This window comes from Aquila chrysaetos, chromosome 5 (genome assembly GCF_900496995.4).
Source record: "Aquila chrysaetos chrysaetos chromosome 5, bAquChr1.4, whole genome shotgun sequence".
NCBI classification, from domain to species: Eukaryota; Metazoa; Chordata; class Aves; order Accipitriformes; family Accipitridae; genus Aquila; species Aquila chrysaetos.
The window spans coordinates 66664391-66685350 of NC_044008.1; the positions used below are offsets into that span (position 1 = coordinate 66664391).

The 20960-nt window shown below is 41.8% G+C and overlaps 1 protein-coding gene across 6 annotated transcripts in view; it reads left to right on the forward strand.

Moving 5' to 3' along the window:
- CD7 (CD7 molecule) overlaps positions 1-20960 on the forward strand; it is a 200286-nt gene that overhangs the window by 10180 nt on the left and 169146 nt on the right. For 3 of the 6 annotated variants that reach the window (XM_041123784.1, XM_041123786.1, XM_041123785.1), the window contains one exon: positions 4542-4653. The exons of the other annotated variants lie outside the window; for them this stretch is intronic. The gene's annotated coding sequence lies outside the window, so the exon portion shown is untranslated. The remainder of the gene's footprint in view (positions 1-4541; positions 4654-20960) is intronic. 6 annotated transcript variants of the gene reach the window in all.

Below are 20960 nucleotides of genomic sequence, written 5' to 3' on the forward strand. Positions count from 1 at the left end.
AGCTCCCATGAATGGAAGAATCATCATGTAGAAATCAGTGTGGTTTTGCCTTGGAAAGAGTGATCATAGTTCAACAGTTGTGCTCAACTGCTTCTGCCGTTTCACTGTGTACAAACAAGAATCGTCTTCTAGTTGCCTGGCTTGCAAATTAAGGAAATCTGGCTGATTTTGTTCTCACTGGGAGTAACTTTGACCTCACAAGGTTGAATTTTAATAGTAGTTAAGGTGTATTTGAGAATACATCTGTCTTGTCCCTCTTGCGGTCTTATTCTAGGAACAAGGGAGGACTGAGCTTGGATTACAGATGCCACAAAGATGTCAGAGCTGAAAGAAGTTAGAAGCTGAAAGTGCTTGTAACAGTCTCTTGTTGACTTAGCCAGTATGTTCTGGAGCCCATGAGAGGTGATTAAAAGCCCATGGTGACGTTTTGTATTCTAGTGCTTTTCAAAGTACCATCCCTACTTTGAAGCAGACCGTTCCCATGAAGAATCTTAGAAATGCAGTCTAACGTGGAGCCAAAGGTTTGACTCTTCATTAACCAAGCCCAATAATGATATCCAGCATAAATGAACCCTCAAAGAAATGAGTAAGAAGAAACAGCATACTAGGTCTGAATATTTACTGTATTTCCACCCCTGAGCATTAAGGAGTTTATGTGGACTAAAGGCTGGTATTGGTGCACTTTGCCCCCTTGCCTTTCTTTTGGGGTTTAAAACATCTTGAAATTACACTCCCAACTTGCACAAGTAAATGAGTGTTTACAACTGGGGGAACGTGCATGATACCACTACTATGTCAGAGTCTGTGACTACAAGTTTTGATGTGAAAGTGTCCTGCACAGAGTAAGAGAAACCACTTTTGGCTCCAAACCTTTGCTGTTCTACAGCTGGTTCCTTCTGGTGGCTGTTGTCAGAGGAGGGGAGCCTTCCGGGGTTTTGATCCTCTGACTTACTGTGTAAACTTGGACCAACTGCTTCCACCTTCTGTGCTTCCCAGAGCAGTTCCTAAACAAAAGCATGCTTGCTATACATTCCTAGTGCCACTTTGGCAATGCAAGTATTGAGTTTTCTGTTTTCCTTCTCTGGATTTTGTTTCCTTTCACCTTTTAAGTTTCTTCCCTTTTCCCCAAAGGAGTGCTTATGTTCTCAGATTAAAAACAGAAGTCTGTTCAGTTTTCCGTGAAGGTTAATTTATTAAAAATATAGTTTTAGTATCCTTTCAAATGGTATTTTCCATATAAAAATATTTATTTTAGTAAAACCACATCTTTCTGATGGAAAAATGTCTGGGCATTAAAAAAAGTCAACCACTGTTTAGTAGCTTCAGTATATAAATGTTTCTATGGTACAACTATGATTTTATGGAGTAAAGAAATTACAGATAACCGGTTAAGTTCTTCATTTTAACTAAAGTTAATTAATTATACGATTATTTTTAGCTAAGGTATGACAGCTTCATGCACTAGAGCCTTACTGTGACCTTCTGAATCCTAGAAATGTTAGTGTTTAAACTGTAAACCGTGGGTGTGTTCAATTTTTTTATTGATGCGGTAAAGGAGCAGTGGAAGCTAGGTAAAAGCTTGCTAAGGTTTTGTGGCAAACTGCCCCTAGACAGCTAAGCTGTAGTTTGTAGCTGCTCGTTACTAGATAATGCAACTCTGTGGTGGTCTGAATTGGAGAATTTTAGACCTCAGGTCTCAGGAGCCGATCTCTCTGTCATTGCAGGTTTCCAGAGCACTGGCTGCAAACAGGCATGAGAAGCCTGTAGTAAAAGCTCTGAAACCAGCCTGCTGGGTTGTGATGGCCTTTGACAATCAGAATGCTTTGAGAAAGAATTTTGTGAGGGAAGGAAAGGAAAAAAAGATTATTTTGAAATTACTTGTTGTTGTTTTGTGTTGAAGACAAGAGAGGGAGACGTGTTGTTGAGGGGGTAAAAAGTCTCACTTCTCTTGAAGTCCATGCTGAAGACCAAATCCAGTCTGAGCTGATAGCAGGTTGTTTTTATTACAGGGCTAGCAGTGTTTTAACCTCCCTCTCCTGGAAGAGCATTTGGAAATTGCCCCATATATCTTAAATGAGGCTATTAAATCCCATAATCCTCTCCAACAAGGCTCCTTGTTTCAGGGGTCTATTAGCAAGAGCCAGACAACCCAGTAAACCTCAGTCTTGAGGAAACATCTCTTCTCTCTTGGTGATCTGGACATAGCTTGCTTCCTGCAGCACTCTCCGCGTCTTGCTCTTCCTGCCTGGAATGACTGTCACCCCTTCTGGGGCACTGGTTTGGGGTGGTGTGGTGGGGTTTTGGTAGCGGTGGAGGGGCCGCTGGGCAGCTCCTGTGAGAAGCTTCTAGAAGCTTCCCCAGCTCCAAGTCGGACCCGCCGCTGGCCCAGGCCGAGCCCGTCAGCGACGGTGGTAGCGCCTCTGGGAGAACAGAGTTAAGAGGGGAACCTGCAGTGAGTAGTGGGATTGGAACGTGAGAGGAACCCCTGTGCAGATACTGAGGTCAGTGAAGGAGGGGAGGAGGAGCGGGGGAGGAGGGGGTGCCCCCGCAGCCCCTGGTGAGGCGGCAGGCTGTCCCCCCCGGCCCACGGAGGGGAGCGGGGGAGTAGATGCCCACCTGCAGCCCGGGGAGGGAGGAGCCCACGGCGGAGCAGGGGAAAAGCGAGGAGTCCTCCTCCTGAGGAGGAAGGAGCAGCAGAGCCAAGGTGGGATGAGAGGACCCCAACCCCTGTTCCCTGTCTCCCTGCGCTGCTGGGGGGGAGGATGTGGAGAAAATCGGGAGTGGGGTTGAGCCTGAGAAGAAGGGGTGGGGTGGGGGTAGGAGTGTTTTAAGATTTTGTTTTACTTCTCATTATCCTTGTTTTGATTTGATTGGTAACAAATGAAATTGATTTTGTTTTTTCCCCAAGTCGAGTCTGTTTTTTGCCTATGACCACAGCGGGTGAGTGATCCCTCCCTGTCCTTGTCTCGACCCACCAGTGTTTCTTTCTACTTTCTCCTGCCCCACGGTGGCCTCGTGGTGCTTTGGTGCTGCTGGGCTCAAACCATGACAGGCACAAAATCTTTTCTCGAATTACAGGAATCTGTTGGTCTCTCACATGCCTGTCTCCTTACAGCACTACTGTGAATACAAAGGGGTACCCGCTTCCTGTTTTGCTCCTAGTTTTTTCCCTTACAGCCATTGCTAAACACAAATAATGTATTTATGTGATGCAATGCTCAGTGACAGGCATGCAGGGTGTTCCTGTATGAGTGCAGATCTGCTCCAGTTCTGTGTCAAACCCTAGCGTGACCGTGATGGCAGAGAGCTGGTGGGATCTTTCAGAAGATGGGAAGTGATTCTGGAGCTGACTCAGTGGCAGCACATGAAATGACACTGAAGTGCTGTGTCCTTTGCTTTTTTAAACAGCAGAACAGGTGACTAAGCCAACGCAGTGCAGCTGATTACAGAATAACTGGTTTATTCCATATATGTAAAAAAAGCATTGTCCATATTGCTCCTCAGACACAATGGCCAGTCTCTGGCACCTTTGCAAACCCAGCAGGACAAGTACAAGTCCACAGCTTGCAGAGCTGTCAAAGTGGTGTTATTGTACCCCTGTGCACTGTGTTAAGTAACTGGGGGAGAAAGTGGTTTTAATTAGACTGCATACAGATCTCCAGTGAAGTAGATTTTAACTTTTGAAAATCAATAGGTAGAATCAATCTACAGTAAAGATAAAGTCTTTTACTGATTAAATATCATCTCATCCTTCTTTGAGGACAAAATGTTTGCCTCTTTAACGGTTTGAACTCTTAGAGAGACTTCCAGGAGGAAAGAAAAAAGTGTGAAGAAAATCTTCATTTTCTTGGTATTTGAAGGGGTAATCCTATCATACCTCCTGCTCCCAGCTCTGTAGTGTATATTCTGATTAAAAAGCTCAACCTTCCAGATCTTTCCAGATTTGTATAGATCATTAGGAAAAACATTAACTGGTGCTTTTTTTTTTTTATGCTTTCTGGGTTGCTGGAGTGACGTTTCCAAGCAGCTGTAGGCAGAGTTGTGGGTTGCATGGTAGTGTGAAAAGTCCTTCATCTCAATGCACTGCCTTTTGATATATGAGCACAAATATTTCCTTCTGCAGTGATGTTGTTTGTTTTGCAGAAAACAATACTGAGAGAAAGAGAAAATAGGAGGTTTTCTCCCAGGGCCGTGTTGCCCAAGGCCAGACTAGAGCCTGAAGTGTGGTTACAAAGATACCAGCCTATCTTTAACCTGTTGTCCCTGCCCCACCGTACAATTTGGAGACCTTGTCACAAACAAGGACCGCAAAGTGTTGTGTGATGTACAAAGCTAGAACCTAAGAGCCTCATTTGCACAAATCTTGTGCTCCCTCCTGCAACCCATGCCTAGCAAGTTAAAAGCAAGAAAAGCATCCTAGCAGCACCAAAAGGGAAATAATCTGTTTTAGCACAGCAGAAAGCTTTCCTGGGGGGCTGGTTACAAGCTTCAAACTTGTAGGTGGTGCAAAAAGCTTCATGCCAACCCATTTTTAATTGCAGCCCATGAGGAGTCTCCCAAAACTCAAGGTAGATCTCAAGCCAGATGCTGTACCGCTGGCTGGCACCGATGCTGGAGAAGGGACAGGAGAGGAAGGATGAGCATAAGCCACTGGTGAGTGAAAGCTGCTCCTGACCACCTCTACTTGCAGAGGGCACCCGAGTGTCATGGGAAATGCAGGAGATAATATCTGGAAGTACAAATGCATCTCGAGCATCTCACTGGTGCAGAAACCTGGTCCCTCCTTTCTTGTGAGCAGGAGGTGATCTTGTCCACCCTGACCTTCTTCCTGCTCTCTGTCTACACTAATTAGACCAGGCTTTGAGGTATCATGCCTTTACATGGGTGATGTTAGCATACAATTTCTAGTAATTCAGCCAATTGTTTTAAAAATTAACCTTTAGTACCGTGAGCTCCTCTTACAGAGAAATGGTGTCGATTGCTCATTAGTGCAGTGAAAAGCTGCTGGCAGCCGTCGCTGCAAGTTAGTTCTACCAGGCTGATGAATTTAGGGCATTTTTCTCTGTTGCAATTAAAATACAGGACCTGCTGTATTGTTGCACCAGTGGCAACAGCATGCAAATAACTGTGTTGTTGCAGCAGTTCGGCAATCATCCTGAATTTTTTCTGGATTCAGGTTTCTTCTATCTGTCATATATCTTAAAAAGAGAGCGATAAAATGGAATCTGTAAAATCACCATTTTGGATTTTACATTACCTTTCAGTTTGATAAAACTAAGAACTTAGCTCAGGGATATTGCATTGTTCGTGGCTCTTGAAAGCAGAGAATCTGGACTATTTATTTAATTGAAATGTAAGCTATGACACTTCACGTGTTACATTGGTAGACAAGTTGTGGGCTTGGAACAAGGCCATGTGTTTGCACTAGCAGGAAATTAAAACTGCCAACTACAGGCTGATACTATGTGCTGGTGAGTCAAAATGTGATGACAATAGAAGCCGTGTGTTTCAGAAACAAAATGTCAGCACTGATTATGTTTTTCCCTGTCAGCAAAAGAGGGTGCCAGTTGCTGAGAAATGTGATCCATTTTAGGTTATAGCTCCTTATGAATTTTTTAAAGAAATATGATGCGCATTTTCATGGATAAAAGCCCATGTTAGTTATTTTGAAGGTCTTGCAGAGAGCTCCACACTATCGTTGCACGGTGGTGCACACAGCTAGAGAAGCTAGTACCCTATGTGGTCACCACCATTGGTGCATCTGAAAGTGTCGTGATCTTTAATTTGCTTAAAATTTTTTTTTTTTTTAATTCTCTGTCCTTGACGTATGTGTGCAACTGTGTGTGTGCTGTGCTTGGAATTTTGGAAGTGGATGTTAGGTGGTATGTTTCTAGACATCAGTGTCAAGAAATGTTACACGATCATCAAGGTGGGGATTTTGGGCAGGGGGAGGAGGATGTATTGTGATGGAACAGGAATACTTGTTTTAATCTTTGCACTCTAGCAGTTATCACAATAATTGGGAGAAACAACAGAGAATTGCTTAGTTTCTCATCGTCCCTTCCTCTCTTTTTATCATTGTGGAGTAATAAGAGAAACTGCCAGAGAAAGGTCACTGTCACCAGTGCATCTATAGCAACCTGCAAAGATGGGATTCTCTCTGGCTTTATTTATTGGGGGCAAGAAGGGTTCAAGATGGATATGCTGATGGTAGGGTTGCTCTGGTAGGAAATCTTGAAGAAAGGGGAAAAAGTCATGCAAGGAGCAGGCTAACTTTACTAGGAGTAAAGTTTGTTGGTGTAAGTACGTTTGTTGGGAGCTGGAAGAGCGCAGGATCGCAATGCCAGCTGAAGGTTAGCAAACCCTCCCTGTGCCCGTGGCTGCAGTGGCAAAAATAATTTTGTGAGCCTGACATTTTATTTGGCACCCTGCTATAAGTCGTTGCTTACTGCCATACGCTGTCTGTGCGGGAAGAGAGATTGCTGTATATTTAAAGCAGTAGTAGGAAAGCTTTTCTAATGCAGATGAGGCCAAGAACTAAATTTCAGGCTTTGAGCTGGGTTGGGCCAGGTCCTTGGGTCTCCTGAGGACATAAGGTGGGCTTGGGGCAACGTGGCACCCCTATGGAGACTATGGTTGTTTATGCTCACCAGTCCTTCACTAGGAAGTGCTATAGAGCAACTTTCCTCAGCATGAAATTCATTGCAAGAATAATTGAAATGACACATGTAATTCTCACTATTTATTTAAGATACTGCTTATTGTAGTGGGAATACTACAGGCATAACATGCTGATAATCTTTTAAATCCAATTCTCCCTCTGACCTAATGGACCATTTTTGATGGACATGTTTTGTTTTAACAGCTGAAAGAGTCAAAATGACTTCTTGTATTCCCATTCCAGCAGCGAGATTCCTGGGAAATGTGTTAAATTGGCTCTTTACTGATCAGATAGAGGGTGAATGAAGACAGAAATTATGTTGCAACATCATTGCTTTTAATCTGATTTTTAATAAGTGGAGGAGTAGATTTAACAGTTCTGTTCTTGTGAAAAATCTTATTCAGTTTACTTTTAATTCACACTTCAGACTTGCCTGGATTAGTCTTTTCACTGTGTAGCAGCTTTTAATATAGTGACAGGATGAATAAGGGAAGAAGGCTTGGTATATGCCACTGCTTGTCTGTGTGCATCAACGCCCAAATGTAAAAAAAAATTGTCTAGAGATTTTTGCATTCATGTTTCTAGGTGGCAAATTTAAAAGATCTTGAAAATCTGTTTGAAAATTCTCTAAAGAATCTATTTTCTTTGAGGAAATGCTTGCTCAGAAAAATCTAAGTATTTTGCAGGAACACAAATTTAATCTGATGTGCTAGCAAGAAATCATGATATTAAGACATAAATTTCAAAGTAAAACTCTCTTTAGGAAAGTTAAAATATTGACTCCCCCCCCCCCCCCCCCCCCCCCCCCCGCCGTCAGTTCAGGAGAACCAGTAGGAGTTGACTAAGCCTGAAAGGTCTGTATTTTTGGCTAGTCCAAATTTAAAGGGGCATCATCAGAAAATGTGCAGCGCTGACATTTAGAAATTCCTCATTTTAATAGGCATTTCAGATTAGTCATCAAAAACTTAAGGCATATAGTGAGGATTGTCAGCAATACTTAACGGTGAAAGCCAGCTGTTTCCATTAACGACATCATTAGTTTGTCACTTAAATATTAGTGGGCGTCTGTGTTGCATTTTGAGGAGCTCCGATAGGATACCATTAAGACAAGATTCTCTGTCTGGCCAGAGAAAGGAACTCTAAATACCAAAGCCAATAAGCACATATTTTTCTGAAACTCTCCTTTTCTGAATGCTTTGAGATTTGTGCAAAGAGCCCATGGAATTCGCACTGGGCCAGCTTTGCTTTTCATACCTGAAGACACTGTGATTGCCTTCATCCGCTGCAGTGTGTAGAGCTGTCTGTTCCCTCATCCTTTCGGTCCTGCAGACAGTAGGATCTGTGCCATAGGCTCTTTTTCTTTTCTTTTATTTTAAATTCATCTGCTTTTCTCTCTTCCGCTAGTTTTGGACTCCTGTTTGGGGAAGAAAACATCTTTTAAAAATTACACTGTTCTGGAGGGATCTTGCAGGGAAGCCAGCAGGAGTTACCTAGCTCAGTGCTCACTCCTGCATTAAAATTCACTCTGGAACTGGAGGAAAAGTACTCCATCCCTTTTTCTGTGCAGAAAGCCCAGAATCTCAGTGTGCCGTTGTGATGCCAATACTTTTCCCCTGGAAACCTCAGTCCAGGCTCTGGGTAAAGACTAACTCCGCCTGGTTTAGGGTAGGACAAAACCAAGCAGGAGCACTGAGGTGTGGGAATAACACCTGCCCAAGCATGTAAAGTGTCCTGCAATCCCTTTGCATATTTCTCATCTAATAAGACATCAGTTTTTGCAGAAATTGCTGATTCCCGTTAACTCCCTCTGTTGCTACTGACACTGATGCATATCATGCACGCTATATAAGTGTTCATCTACTCATAATAAATGAGGCAACAAACTCCCATGTTTCCCTGGTGCCCGAGTTGCTTTTAGTATAATTTTTGTTCTTATGATGCTTTAATATGAAAATATCTTACTAGAGGGTATGGAGAGGTATCACTAATTTCTTTTGGTTCTTTTAAGTTTGAAGATGGTCTGTCACAGCCTCTGTTTTACTATTGCTGACAGTCCCACTATAACTACAACCTTAAACTTACAGCTGGAATGGAAGGACGGGGGGAAGACTTTTCAGTGAGAAGTGGTGCAAAAATAGAGATTTGTGTATTCTGGAAGAACTTTAGGGATTCTGATTTCTAAAAGAAAAAAAAAATTAATGAAAAAATTTTTCTGGCAGCAAATGCTCCCAGGCTGCTGGCATAGGCAGGAGGCAGCACACCCAGGACAGATTCCTTGTTATCACAGTTTTCACTTACTCTGTCTGAAATATCCAGACTTGCAGCCCAGAAGGAAAAGAACCAGAATGTAGAATATCAAAGTGTTCTGATCATTAATTGTGCCTCTCCTCCTTGAAATGGCATATCCTCACAACTGCCAGAAAAATGGCACATTTTAGCCTGTTCTCATAAGAAAATGAGCCTCTTATGATCATATGCTCCGCACACATCAGCCTTTTTGACAGTTCCCCCGTAAATTTTGAGTGCCTTGGCCAATTTCAGCTAAAGCGAACAAAAATTTCCAAAATACATGGTTTGTAAAAATAGATAACAGTCGAGGAAAACCCAGTTAGAGGATACGTGGAGGGGAAGAAGCATGAGTCCAGGATTTTACTAGGCTTTCAGGAATCTACAAATGATGGAGGTGGTGTGAATCCCCCAGCTGCAGAAAAACTTCAGTACGAGTTTGTTGTAGCAGAAGACACAAAACACTATCTGGGACAAGGCAGGGACTTGCTCCTCTTTAGATTGTCTGGTGTGTAGTAAGGAGGACCCTGACACAGCAGCTGCAGCATAATTCTGTATAAATGCTCTGAGATATGACTTGCAGGTCCATTGCAAATGAGGTTTTTACAACTTTCGGCAATATTGGAAATACTTGTTTACTCTAACAGTATAGATAATTTATTCACCAAACAGTACTTTTTCTTTTTTTTTTTTTTTTTGCTTAGTCTTTTCTCCTCATTTTTGGACTCCATTGCTTCCTTAGCCCTTCACTCATGCTGCTCCCATGCTTGTCCAGCTCACTAATTGCATTTCTTCCCATGCTATTGCTTGGGATCTTCTGTGTCAGCCTGAATCCAAGCTCTAGCAGTCTGAAATCAGAAAAATGTAAGCACGTACGTGTGATTAAAGACTTTCTGTAGCTCCCAATGATATTCAAAAACATTTGCCCACATGCATTCCTACAACTCATAGGATGTGTGTTATAGCTATGCACAGGACACCTTGACAGCTTTTTCTCTGTCTGTGATTATGTGAGCTGATTTGAGCCGTGGTATCTCTAGCTGTAGTCTTCAGTTTGTGCCTTGACTCTTGTGTGAGAGGAAAGAAAAATCACTAACATGAAACAAATCATGAAGAATGAGAATTGGGAGATCTCATATTAATAAAATTCATGGTGTTCCTGGATTTACTGCTGTCGGATCTTGAGGAAATCACGTCAAGCTGATAATGATCTCCTTGTATGCAGCTTCAAGAGTAAGAGAGAAAAAAAAATCACTGCCTACAGTGGTCATCAGAAAGGGGGAGATGTGGACACGGGCAGTGTTGGCTTCTTACTGGCTTTTGGCCACATCATGCTGGGGCAGACTGCTTCCCCAGTTTAATTACACAATTGTTGGTAGAAAGTATTTTCAGGTCTTTGTTTAAAACCTGCTGCCTTGTAGTTTCACTTGATGTCCTCTAGTTCATGTATTGCAGGAAATGTTGAATAGTTGGGCAAAGGAGTGGTTCGTGGAAAACCACTTCTCCCATTGACATGAAGTTATCCTATCTATGTCCTTCACCTGTCAGCTTTAAAATGTGAGAGCACACAGTCCTTAATGGAAGAAGTGCTACTTGGCATCTTTTTAGCTCAGAAATGAATGCAAGGTTCAGCTGATATCGGATATCCGACCACCAGCCTGTTCTCTGACAGTAATTTTCAGATTTGGGTGGCTTTAGCCTGCTGTCAGGCTATCAGAAAAGATTTGTTTCTCTCATCACCTACATAGCATCTTCTTCCCCCCAGGTGCTGGGTGGAATGCGAGGGCAGCAGCAGCAGGGGATGGCTTCCTGGCACTTCTACTCAGCACTGTATAACAGGATTTTCACAATCCGTTTCCTCTGCATGCTGCTCTTTAGGGAATATTCTGCCTTCCTGCAGACATGCAGGTTTGTGAGGTGTGGCGAGGGATTATCTCTTCTCAGATGCTGCATTTGCATTCTATAGAAACCATGCTAGTATTCTCTTACTGCATTTGCAAAACACCCGTAAGTCATAAGAAATATGAATTCTATTCTAAATAGGACAGAGGTGATTAGTAAAGTTCATACTGGTGCTGGTTCGCAAGCAAGGAGCTCAATTTGCTCAGCTCTTGAAGTCCAGTGAAGTTTCTGTGGTCTTCAGTGGAAAAACTGGGACATAGAAATGTTGTGGCAACCTCAATAAGTCATTGATTTTCTAATTGAGACCTTAATCAAAGAAAAATGAGGAAGCTTCAATTCACTTCTCGCCCTCACAACAATAAGGATGCTAACTGCCAGAAAAATGTTCTAATGATTGTATCGTGTTGGTCCTCCTAAGAGGCAAATGCTTTAAGTGGAATTATGGTAATGATGTGATCATTGTCTGGGCTGGCTTAATGAGTTTAGCAGCTGTTGCAATATTAAATACTTTGCACTTAAGAAAAATACCTCCTGTTCCATTCCAAAAAGATCAGAAAAAGCTGATAGAGTCTTTGCTATTGTGCTGGATATATCACGTGTAGTTCTATACACTGCCAAAATAATTGCTGGGTTGGACACTGCAGTCCTCTGGATTTGGCAGCTTTGGTGCTTCAACATAAACACAAGAATAGGCTCTTGGAGGCTGTACTCTGAACTGATTAATAAATAGTATGAAAGTTTGACAAATCAGGGTGGGAAAGTGATTGGAGTGTACATTATATGCATGTATGTGTATAAAAAAAAGTGACTTGAGAGTGTCAGGAAAGAGAGGGTTCTGTGTCAGTCTTCCATAATTAATCTGGGCATTGGGTGTATGTTCCAAAGATAAAAACAAGGTGCGATGTGTAGGGAAGAGGCAAGGAGGGTCCATATGGAGAACCTGTCCCTGGTCTGGTTCTCTTAAGCCATCTCCAGTTGTTCTGTTAGACGGCAGAGATGGCCCCAAGGACACTTCATTGGTGGTGCTAGTTTGCCTTCTCCTGGCAGTGCTGCCCTGGGGATTGAGAGCTCTGGGAGTAACTTTCTGTGTCTTGGCTGGTATCCTGCATAGGTGAGGGAGAGGCAAATGGCAGGTGGTGATGGAGAAAGCTTGCACGGCTTTGCTGGAGAGCAATTCTGAGTCCAAATGAGCATCACAGGGTCTGCTGAAAATGCCAGGTGAGGGACAGAAAACACGTGCATGCAAGGAATTCCAATTTTAATGAAGTTTCTTGTTTGAAAACAAAACAGTTATGTAAGATTGTGGAAGTACTCCTTCATTTTGCCTTGAATAGTTTAAAACTAAAATTGAGGGGGCTCTCAGTTGCATGAGTCGTTACTAACTTTGGGGCTCAACTATGTGATATTCTGCAGAATGAAGTATCTCCTGTTGTTGTACCCTGTTTTGAATGGGAGTGTTCAGTTCATGTGCCTTATTGCTTGGGACTTCTCTTCAGCACTAATTGTCACTTTAAAAGTGCATAATGTAAATGCTCCCACCCTCTGTCATTTCAGTGTAAAGAAGCCAGGTCAGGACTGAGAATGGCATCTTTGGGAATTAACATTTTTGTACTGGAAATCTGAAATTATTTTCCAGGCTGTTGAAATTTAATTAGTTTTACTGCTTAATAATGATGCTCTGTATCTTCTGTTAATCCCTAACAAAAATTAATTCAAACAGCCGTGACTTCTGCTGGGAGATGTGAGTAAGAGCTACTTACAATTTCTGGTATGGTGAGAGAAGCAATCATTTTGCCCTCATCACTGGAAACTCATTCACAGTCTCTGAAAATTTTGAATTTTTAAGAGACTTGCCTAGAGCGTTAAAGATATTTGGAGAATTAATACAGTAATATGCTTCATGCTGTGGTTTGCATGATGAAGATATTAAAGGGTTAAGGAGTATGCAAGAAGTCAAAGATATGCAATAGATCATAACTGAGTTTGGAGAGTCCCACGAGTCAAGTGACAGCGGTCTGATTCACAGCATGTGTCTGTCTAGACATGCACTCTTTTCTTCACACCAGAAAAAATGTCAGGTTTCATCAGTACCTGGGTAGAGATCCAGGCATGAAAACTGTAACTACTTTGCAGGGTTTTGGCACACAGGGTTTATTGATATGTTCAGGTATTTATTCTTATCCTACTGTATATGCTTGGAAATGTGGCAGGAGACATAGAAAAGACTTACTTGTTATATGCAGCAAATGTTCTGCCTTTTTCATTTAGTCAGTTAAGATGTTGTTTGTAAGTACAAAATGTTTGTTCTAGACAAACTGATATATGAAGTTGAGCTGGGGCTGCATTTTCCAGGAACAAACAGTCCCGTGGAATGCATACTCGCCATTTGGAGCTGGGAGAAATGTCAAATGCAAGTAGATTTTGTAAAATCTCTCCAGTTTCTCAGTGTGCATATCAATGATGGTGGTTTGTTTTTTCATGATAAACTCACTCAGGTATTAAATTACTGGAAAGAAATACACCACTTCAACAAAGATGCCTGAATGAGTCATGTGCATTTATAAATATAAAGGATGTCATTATGATTGGTTTCTGGCCCTAAAGAAAAAAAAAGCGCCACTTCACAATTTCCCCGTTGTTTCCATTTAAAAACACACACCGCTTTTTTAACATAATAAATAAATAGCACTGGTATTAAAATTCTGCACATGCAACTCTGAACCTCTGTTGCTTGTCTTTAATATTAAACTCTAAACTTTTTTTGTGGGCCTTTTAGTGTATAGAGGTATTGAGGTGTGTGTATGTGTATGTATATATATCTGAACATACTAGGACTATGCAAGGTAACTGTGCTTATATTATGTAGGGCAATATCATACATGGTACCTTTTCACATACATACAGTTTTCATAAAACTGTAGAAGCTAACCCTGTACACAGGCTATTATTTAAAGGCTTGATAGAAATACACGTAAAACTATCTTATTGGGAAGACATCAGGGAAGAAAAAAAGTCAGATGGCTTCTGCAGTTCTGGTATGATAAACCCCTAAGGCTGGGAGAGAAATCCTATTTTTTTGCTCGGTTCTTCTCCAGCAGCTGGAAGTGGAGTGTCCCTTCACATGATGGGTTAAAGGAGGACTGCCCTGGCTTGTTCCTGGTCTGTTCCTGCTTACCCAGATAGACTGCAGGTTTCCTTCCTCAGATGTACAACTCCAATTAAAACACTCTAACCTCCAACTGCAGAGTCATATCCTAAAGCCGCAGGTGCTCTAGTAGCTCATTTTTGGGCTCTAGCCAGGACATGATTAAAAAAATCCTGACTCTTTTTCCTCTCTCCCATCAGCTTTTTGAAAATCAGTTTTAAATGCTGCTTTTTGAAACTCTCCAGAGGGATGCAAAAAAGAATGCTTAATTGGTATGAATAAAACAACCTTTTCCAAAGGAAAGCAGCTTGGAAAAATGTGTTCTTCAGAGTAGCAAAGGGATGGTTCTTGACAATTTCAAACTAGAGTGACTCCTGGTGAGCTCCCTGGCTTGGGTAACACGGGAGGCCAAAGCAGATGAGCACAACAGCCCCTCCCTCGTCCCTTATAATCAGTGAAGGCAGAAGCAGTTTTGGCCCCGTTATGTGACATTTATAAAGCATGACACTATGTCATCTGCTGCTGATCTTGCCTGGAGAGAATTCAAGGGTGAGGTGTCCTGGCTTGAGTGAGACTGATTTGTTTTGGTTTTGGATGAATACCAAATAATTTTTCATCACGACATTTAGCCCTTGGAGATCCTTCCCCAAATGACTGATGTAGGTTTGTAAACACAGAGCTGGTCTGGGCTTTCAGCTGCCACGCAGGCGCTGCTGAACCTGGCCCTTGGACAGTCAAGTGCAGGGGAGATGGATGAGGCAGAGCGGGTGCCCCTTGCTCATCCCTCTTCAGCTGATGGTCAAGACAAGGGCTGCAGATCTGTGTTATTTGGGTAACTTATCTCTATGTAGCATGAGAGTTGTGGGATGAGAGAGAAAACTGGGTGGAGAGAGGTCAAAGACTGAATAGTTGCAGAGACCAAATACCCTAAGGGCTGACCCCCTCTATGTTAAAACTGAGGTTCTTGGCCAGTTATGCAGCTACAACTGCCCTAATCATATAAGTAATTTTTACTAGGGTACACTTCATAAGACATGAATTCATTTGAAAGCACGTTGTTTCCAAATTCAGTCTAGCATTAACAAGAAGACTTCGTGGGATGTTTTGGTCAGACACTCTGGGAGTGAGCACTGATGTACCGGCAGCCAGGAGCGGTTTGCCTGAGAGGTGCTGCGGGTTTCGTCAGCCCGAGGTGCTGCACTAGCTATGCCTTGTGCTTTCTGCTTGTCTGAATAAATGAAATGACAAAACATCACAGGGTGGTGAGAGGACATCATGTGGCTGTGTGGTTGGCCCTGCAGCAGGTGCTGGATTGCTGCTGTTTTCAGCTCTTAGTATTACTTAACAAAAGAAACTTCATATATATGACAAAGGTGGCAAACAGGAACATGGCACTTCATTTCTTTTTAATTTTGACAAAGCAATAACATCACACGCCAAAGTGGCATGAAATTACATTTTGATTTTTTTTAAATAAAATGTAACAACAGTGCCATGCTAAAATCCCAGGAAACTTTGAAGGTGGTGAAGTGGGGAGTGTAAATATGAAGTGCCATATAGCCCGGAAGTGTATGAGGCATTAAAGCAGTGCCTGGAGCCCTTTGGTGGCATATAAACTGTTCTGTTACATAAGCACGTCTTATTATGGCTTAACTCATGGATATAAATTGCCTTCAGGCTGGTAACAGGACCATGCCTCAGCCTAGAAATGTCTGCTATTTATTTACTTTACAGGTTTGGGGGCAGTGAGAAAGCTTAGCCATGTTTAGCTCTTTCTGGACTTAATGGTTGCTCCATAGCAAAAGTCACCGTTGTATTGGCCATAAAACTGTGTTGATGTTTGCTTCCCTACTGAGCCTTTACTCAAATCATATTTGTAGCCTCAAATTGCTGCAGTCCCACTAAGGACTTTTCTACAAATTGTAAAAAATCTGGCACAAAGTTTGTAAGATAGGCTAAGGGTGTCCAGGAATGATCAGCCTAGGTCTGGACCTGACAAAATTGTGGGGATGATGCCAGTGTCTCTGGAGGAAACAGAGCTGGGAAAGGTTTGTGGCAGCTGGCTGTGCTGCTGAATTTGGGTCAGCCTGGACGGCATCTTCAGCATCCGGTCGGCCTCGCTGCCTGAGTGAAATAATCATCCGGGCAGTTGCTACAGCTGGAACCATTTGTGTGAACAGCCTTTTGCCTTGAATGGGCTTAAAGCAGTTTAATCAACGTGATCCCAAGGAAAAAGTAAAGTGATACTTTACAGAGCTTCCTCTGTGCTTCTAGGCGTGAAAGCAGTCTTGGATGGTTCAGAAATGTCTTGAAATAATCTTCGTATCAAGCCAGTTCGCATATTCTGGCACACTCTCTGGTGATGATGTTGGAGCAACTGAAGCTCAGTGATGCCCAAGAGATGAGTCACTTGTTTGTCAGAGTCTCACTGTTTCTGACTCCTCAGTGACACTGGCTGGCAGGATATCACTGATGTGCCTTAGGGTGCTTTGGGTGACTAGTATTTTGGGTTGGCGTAAGCTCAGTGTTCTGCACAGCATTGTGTTTACACTGCAAAACAAAGAGCTTTTAATACTTAGAGGGTCTTGTGTATATATATATATGTAATTTTTTTAAATGTCTATGTTGCTGTATATTTGCACTGAAAAGAAAGACTGAAGAACAGATGGTTGCCTATGGAGAAGAAGTTGGTGAAGTTTCTTTGTAGCCACGGACATGCTCTGGACCTCAGACAAGTGCATGTCCTGCCTAGATGTGGTATGACCCGCTGTGAGGGCCATCTCCAGCCCATCTTTGTCCCACTTTCCTTCCCAGTACATCACTGTGGGGATGCAGCATGTGGCACTTACTCACCTGAATTAGGGCTGTTGACACTTTCTGATGGAATGCTGGATTTTTTTATTTTTAAAAATAATCCATATCCCCAAACCATTCTAGCTTCTTCTCAGACAACTAAGAGCAAGCTGTTCTTGGCCAAACGTGAACTTTTGTAGGGTTTGGCTGAAAAATGTCTATTTTCAATGCTTTATTTCCAAAAGAAACTTTGGCTGATAGGAACAAGAAAAGTAAGATTTTTTTTTTTTTCGTCTATAGCAATGAAATTTTTCATATGAAAAGGATACCTGTTGGATCTAATACGAACATTTAGAAGTCAGAGTTTGGATAAATACTTGCCCAGTTAAGTGTCTCAATAGGGATGATTTTGAGAGGTGTATTTATTGTCTTGGTATTATTATTGCACAGGGAAATACGCAGAGGTCTGGCACAAAACTCTCACCCAGTAAAGTTTAAACACTTGCACTGTCAATATCTGCGTCAATGTGACTGTTCAGATAACTTGCCTTGAAAATGAGGGCAGAAAAAAGGCACTTGGACTTGATTCATCTCATTCTGAATAGGTCTGGTGGAGATGTATGTACTGCAGTTATTTAAAGCTAGCAGAGATGAATGTCATGCGGGGTAACAGAACAATACAAATCTCTCTTTTATTCCTTTTCATTCCCCATGTTTCAATTTTCCCAGTCACCTGTCAGTTATTTGATGTCCTCAGATGACGCAGGGTTGGGTGTGGAGCACTAAAGCAGCTGCTAGGAGGTTGGTGCAATTCCTGATTCTGTTACTGGTTTGCTGGATTTTGGATAAATTGTTTGCTGTGCCTCAGTCTCTCTGCTGTAAACAGATTAAAATGTTTGCCACCATTGTGAAGTGCTTTGATTTCTACAGGTAAAATACTAGGAATAAATTCTTTTTATTATGCTGTTACACAGTATGCCTTTCTTCCCTCTTCAGCACCTGTAGTTCCTATTTTGATGATCTCTTTATTTTCTGCTTGTCCTTTATTTTCATTCAGATGTGATGCAAGATCCCAAGGTGCAATTTTCAAACAGAATTCAGAAGGGAGAAGGTTAAATTGATACATTGTCAGGACATCAATTGGGCGTCTGAAAGATGTGGTGGGAAAGGAGAGAATTTCCAGCCGTGTCCTGGTTGCATGACTCCATGGGGTGCCTGGGCTTTGGATAAAAGCTCTGTTGTGCATCAGGGCTGGTGAGGGAAGAGATCAGGAGATTTGGAAGCATTCCTGCTTCTCTTGTTCTGAAAGCACCTCTTTATTTTGGTTGTAATCACCTGGCTAAGGTGTAGGTTCCCTGAAATCTTGCACTATGGGTCTATCAACCAGCCAGGCACTATTATTGCAATCTATGGCAGAGGTACCTGCCCTGGCAGCCTTTGGGTGCAGGCTGCAACATGGGTAGTGCTTCAAGTCTGTGGGAACTCCTTGCTATTGTGGATATTTGACTTTTTTTTTTAAAGAAACCTCATGGGATACCTGCGCAAGAGCTTTCCAAGCTTGAGCCAGCCATTTGCTGTATTATCTAAGCTAAGCAAGGCCTGAATAACAAGTTTAACCTCTGACTGACCTTCATTTGCTTTCCAACAGCCTCCCAGGTCTTAGTAAGTAAATACCATACGCACTAATTTTCCCAGCAATATGCACATGTAGTTGCCATTAATATTAATAGCAGCTATTATTTGCTACATAGACTTCTTGGTTAACTGTGTATTTATTGCAGGTTGTTTGAATAAAGTCAGAGTGTGATCACTGTTATGTAGCAGCTGCAGGCTTGAGGATGGGGGAAAGAGAAGAAATAATTAGTTGGCAGGTAGCCTATAATTACCTGGATAGCATGGTCTTGCTATGCAATTAAATGCTCAGCACTTGCCATGTAAATAAAGTGACCTGCTTGGCTAATATGTCCTATGTAACTGAGGCAGTAGGCTTACGTGCAGTGCATTTCCATCGGTGAATCTTTGTTAAAAGCTGACCTCCTTCCTAAGCTTAATTCCTGACTGGTGTAAATCCTGCACAAGTCTTACTAGGGAAGCTGAGTACTGTGGGCAAAAGTCATGCTTTGGGTCCCTTCGCTGGCTTTCCTAGTTGATTAATCTGGCAAGGATTTATGTTAATGTGTTGGAGCTTTGCAAAATTGAGTTCTTTTATTTTGGCAGCTGGAGTCATTCTGAAATGTAATTTAAATGTCTGTTTAATAACCAGAAATATTTTTTTTTTTTTGTCAGTGAATCTGATCAATATTTTATGGGAGGTAGAATCTCCTGTTTCTCTTATGCTTCTTCACACTGGAGCATTTTAATTTATCTTTCTATCATTAGAATGGTAAACAGGAAGGAAAGGGAAGGTTTAAGGATGCTGTTTTCTAGGCTGCTATTCATCTTAAAGAGATGGAGCTAATTTTAAAATGCCTTTAGCTCTAAGAAAGGCCCAATGGCTGCGAGGGCATACAATCCGCTTCTCAGTGCTGAACTGTGTTAGTTTATTCCGAGTATGTGCAACCTAGATGAGACTTCTTCAACCCCAGCCATTAATGCCTCTAAAATTCTGTCCTTAAGTGTATTTGAGTGTTTTGTAGCTCTTATCATGGGCTAGGTGGCATGTGGGATGTCCCTGCATGGTGACTCGAGGGTGCTTCATTGCAGGGAGCCCCTGTGCTGGTTCAGTTCCCCTCAAAATGATATTGACTTCTGATGTGATGCTGGGGAAGTGGCTTAAATGATGGCTTTCCCAAATGGTTTTCAGTGATATGTTCCTTATTTTGAGTACTCTGATATTCTGGTGTCTTATTTGCTGATGTTCCTTCAGCAGTAGTCCATGGTGGACATTCACAAATGCTCACTACTTGCAGTCAGGTTAGTCCCTGAGCATGCTTGTAGGGAACAGGGAGATGTGGGTATCGCCAGGAGTGTGTTCAGGGTGCCTAAGTTATGCTCAGTGGGTGCAGGTCTGAGCAGAAAAAAATTCAGAGCACTCAAAGGCAGATCTTATTATAAAGTTAGTATCATAATGTATACATGCTGGGAGCCAAACTTGAATTCTTGCATTTCCTGTCTTTTGAGTGCTTGACTTGGCAGCTGTAATAATGTTTAATAATAAGATATATCTTATTGATGGTCTCACTGGAATGATGGAAAACACAGTTATGACACAATGATAACAGAAAAACCAAAACCCCGTGTAACATTTAAATGAATTCCCTTTGCAAATAAATAGGATGGAAACCCTTTTCCTTTGTGGTGCGTTAATATTCTAGTCCAAAGAGAAGCGAGCAATCTTAAATGAGCAGAATTGTTATTGTTAGGAGTAAAATACATCATTTAAGATTCTGTCAGCATATGTGTGCACTTAAAATTACACGTGCTTTACATTGTAAAATAATTTGAAGGAATAATTCCTGCTTTTTGTGCATCTGCCTGAGATACAGTCTAGAATTGATACATTGAAAAAAAAAAAAAAGTCAAACTGTTTCCTGAAAAATAGTAAGCACAGCACTTTAGGGAAGAGGAGAATTACTATGAGAAACAGATTCTAGGAAATACCTAATGTTACAATGGCTGAAGCATGATATCTAATTACTTGTTTTTCTTTCAGCACAGGAATGCTGTAAATCAAATGTTTAATTCATTGAAAGAGTAGTATTGTGTCTAGGTCAAAACTGAAAGGCATCATACCAGTGTGATTTGTATTGCTGGAGAGATGTATAGGAACCCTTCAAACCTTCTCATTAAATGCTGTTTGGGAATGGACTCAAATTATTCATCACTTATTTGTCCTTGCACAATAGCATTTTCTTTTGATCCTTTTTTGGTTATCCGTCATGCTCTGACTTATAACTGAAGCACAGATAAAAATTCTGTTGTGTCAAGAAAGCAACAGGACGAAGCTCCAGAGGCAGGCTTTCAAGCTGTACTTTATGCTATGGTTTTGCATCCATCCTTGGAGGTGGGAGAGGATAACAGAACAAAACTTTTACCTTATAAATACCTAACTCTTTGGCTTGTGGTTTGGATTTGTATGTTAGTGTAATTTGATTTGACTACATGTTCTCTGAATGTGTCTGTTTAATAATTTGATCTAGAGCTGCCTTTGCCTCCTTTGGTCTGCTTTTTTTA